This window comes from Eucalyptus grandis, chromosome 10 (genome assembly GCF_016545825.1).
Source record: "Eucalyptus grandis isolate ANBG69807.140 chromosome 10, ASM1654582v1, whole genome shotgun sequence".
In the NCBI taxonomy this organism is placed as follows: domain Eukaryota; kingdom Viridiplantae; phylum Streptophyta; class Magnoliopsida; order Myrtales; family Myrtaceae; genus Eucalyptus; species Eucalyptus grandis.
Window position 1 is genome coordinate 28,313,708 of NC_052621.1, and position 4,014 is coordinate 28,317,721.

At 39.6% G+C, this 4,014-nt stretch overlaps 1 pseudogene; it reads right to left on the bottom strand.

Annotated features, from left to right (window-relative positions):
• Positions 1–624: 624 nt before the first annotated feature.
• Positions 625–2,887, bottom strand: LOC104423894 (annotated as a pseudogene).
• Positions 2,888–4,014: the final 1,127 nt, after the last annotated feature.

A 4,014-nucleotide genomic window follows, 5' to 3' on the forward strand; every position in this document is an offset into this window, starting at 1 on the left:
CGACCAAGCGAGGCGAGATCGGCCTCCGCGACCTCCGGCGGCCAGATGCAGTGGTCGGCGACGGCCAGATCTGGCCGTCCGGCGGTGGCCGGCGGTTGGCCGGCAGTGGCCGGCCGCCGGAATTTGATTTCAGATTTTAAAGAAATTAAAAAATACCAAAAGCTAATTCCAAATGCAAAGTTTGCCAAACGGTATTTATGCCAAGTTGCATTTCAATGCTAAAATTTACCAAACGGTGTAACATTTCCGAAAGCCTCTTTCTCTCAAAGATATTTGCATTCTTTAAATGGCATTCCCTCAAAGCCGAACCAAACGGGCCCTAAGAATGCTGAACCAAATGCACCCTAAGAAACTGCAATCCTGACAGGTTACCGTTATTAGGTTCCAAAAAGAGTGAAAAAAAACTAACTAATCAGTGCTGCAACTAGTTCTTTTTCCTCAACTAGTCGTAGCTTAATGCAGAAAAAACGAGAAGCGGCTATAAACATGAGACAAGTGCCTAGATTTTTTAGATAGAGAGCAGCAATCGGGGTAATGTTCCTTGATTACATTTTGTTCGGTCCGTCAGAAATGGAGAGTTGGATTTGAGAAATAGAGAGCAGCGGTTGTGATAATGTTCCTTGATTACACTATGTCCAGTCCATCAAAAACGGAGAGCTGGATTTGAGAAGCCTTCAATTCGACGACCTTCTCATCTCTCGGTGTGGACCTAAAGTACCAACCGTAGAGTATGAGCTGCACCGCACCAGATAACGCTCCAAGACCATTGCTAACCTGTAGGGTTTTCCCCAAGTTAATCCTATATGTGTGATTTCTCTACATTCTCATGCTTCTTGACTTCAAAAGTGAAAATGGTTGAAATTCATTGAAGTTTTCTTTTAATTTACCAGAACAAAAATGTCGAGCTTGATGAGGGCATACGCAGTCCACACACAGCCATTGAGAAAGTTGGCTAGCAAGAGATAGAAGGGCATGTACTCCACACTCTTTGTGGTGATAACTTTTTTCTGCAGCAAACAAAGGTAAAGAAAGAGGGGCAAAAACAATGAAGGGGTTACCATTTGCTGGGACTAATAAACTGAGGTTTTGGTTTACAACGAGGGAAGGGATATGGATGTGTACATGCCATGACAATAAGAGGTGAGCTATACATTATGATGTTGAACACGTCACAGATAATTCCAAAGGCAAGGATTCTTCTCTTGGTCATGAAAAACCAACAAGATCACCAGTGATACTGCAGCAATAAAGACGACCTCCCCGCAGAGCCAATAAATCACTTTCTTCTGTGCACGCACAAAAAAAATAAAAATAAAAATAAGAAGAAGACGAAGTTAGAAGCAAGCATTACCATATAATAAATACCACCATCAACCTTAATGTTGTGAAATTTGTCGAAGTACCAAGAACGGAATGAGAGTTTGTACAGTGCAAAATTTGGATATTGGAGTGGCTAGAAAACCGTATATAAAACTAAGGTGCCTTGATTAAGGTTTGTTGACCGAAAACTAAGATATGTTACACATTCTAGATTTTCAGATGAGTGTTACATAGATAGGACAGAATGTAGTCACCGATCTTTGGCTAGAAGAACTTTATAAGTGCAGCGAACCAAATAAATGCCAAATTCAAGAAAAAACAAAGAACAAAAATAAGAGAAGGCATCTATGATTATTGTATGCCAACAATGTTATATGTGACTAAATTTGAATTTATTGACAGAACGTATGTGTAGAAATTTGAAATGCATAATTGAACGAAAATAAATAAATGCCGAAGAACCCATATAAAGAAATTAAATGGCTCAAAGATATAACCGGCACATACCCTTCCCTTGTTTGGAGCATAGAAAAAGAAAATGCATATGTAAATGAGCTCTAGCACAAGCCCAACGCCGTTGATGGTGGCGACGAGGATGCTGTCGGGACAGACAAAGGGCAAACCATAGATAACCCAGAAGATGCAATTCAACACGGTAGCAAGGTAAGGATCCACCTTAAATTCCTCCACTGACTTATTCTTTACGATTCTGTAAAATGTCGGGCTGCAAAGCATAGCAGATATAATAACCTTAGTCATAAAACAATCTATTTTACATTGCTAACTAAGCGGGATGGCATCATATTACATATTAAAAAGAATAATAATAATTATAATGAGAGGTTGAGCTAAAAGTTTATCATGGCGAGAGGAAGAGGCCAAAAGATATGATATTCCTTGTTTAGTGAAAAAGCCAAGACAAAAATCAATAAACTCTCTTCAACAGAGAAATCATCAGGGATGAAAATCCATGAATTCCATCACAAAAAACTCATAACACATCGTACCCAGCGTTCTCAAAATCTGGTCCTTTCATGCCTAAAGCAAGAGTGGGACTCGGAAAGCTTCATTTTACTTTGCATTTCATCTTTATCGAATGCATGATGACGACGATGGATTAAAATCCAGTCCCGAACAAACGATCCAGGATCAACTTGCCCAAGAAGAAGAAAAAAAAAAAAACGAAGCTTGCGACACCATTGCGTTGCTCTCTCCGAACGTTCGCCTCTTATCCGACACCATGCATGACGGGTAATTTCGGAAACAAGCTTAGCTAGCTAGCCACCGAGCAAGCTCATCGCATTCTCTTTAGAACAGTTGAAAAAAAAGCGACAGGATAAAAGCAGTGGATATGAGCGCTGCAGCCCGAACATCTAACGACAGAACGAAAGAAGAACAAAATCTCGCGCTGGCTGGCAACGACGATCATCCCATCACAAACCGTCGGGAAATTTACGCACGCCAAGCTCACTGATCGCAAAACCTAAGGACGCCGACAGATCAAGGAAATGAAGAAGCGATTACCGATGATGCCGACCACGTTCCTAGCTATTTCGGCCGTCACCATCTTCGTCGAAGCCAAACACAGCTTTCTTTGCTAGCTAGAGATTCTGGTGATGATTCGGTGCAAGCTGCGTGCAATGCAGTGCGAGAATGGGGAGAGAAATCAGAGAAAGGAGAAGGCCGCGGGGGGTGGTGGCGGCGGGGCGCGCAGGCCGTGACGGGGAAGAGGGAGAGGGAGAAGGAGAGGGAAAGCGAGTTTCAGTAGGAGTGCAAAATCGGAAAGAAATCACTTAAAACACAGTTAGCGCGGAAGGTTAATTATGTGTTGAGCTTTGCTTTTGTGCTTTAATGAGTGTACACGTCAAGCTAATCAAATCCTTATCTGTGATGTTTCTTATTATTACTCTTTTCATAACGTCAATGGATGTTTATTGGAACTGTCGACTATTGTGAAAGAAAAATGTGATTCCTAATCAAAACGCAAACACTTTTTTTTTTTCTCGCTACATTCGTTTGGTAAATTAATCCCCATTCAGATCCAAATTAAATCCACTATTCCTTATTTGGACTTTTAAAATCCCAATTCGAATTGCTTGCCCGAATTCTAGGTCGAACCTTACCGATTGTAGGAGCATAGATGGGTTAGATATGTCTACGTGATTGTGTTTATCTACCACAGATAAAGTGGAGGATGAATTTTAGTGAATACAAGCCAATCGTTTTTACAGTATTTATTTGGATAAAATGCATGTTTGATAACAACACAAAATTTATGTTCTTAGAATTGAAACTCATTTGATAAGCCTCTTTAAACATCTCCCTCCCATGTTTTTTTTTCTATTCATTGTGCTCCACTCTTTCTTGAGATAAAACATCTTGAATTGATTGAATTGCCAATGTCAATGTAGAAATCACACATCGACATGCAGTGAGGACAAACAATGAAAAGAGTTCTTATTTTTGTTTTTGGGCTAAAATTTTGTCCCGAAAATATAATAATAAAATTGCGTTATCCCACAGATTTTTATTTCAAATCTATTCTCATAAATAGAAAAAAAAAAAAGTAAATAAAATAGTCATCATGCATGTCTCATAATCGTCATCTTCAAATTTTGAAAGCTATTTAAAAAAAAAAATTATAATGCTTTACAATACGTACCATGTCTTGGCGCTTTAATGCCAATGCATATT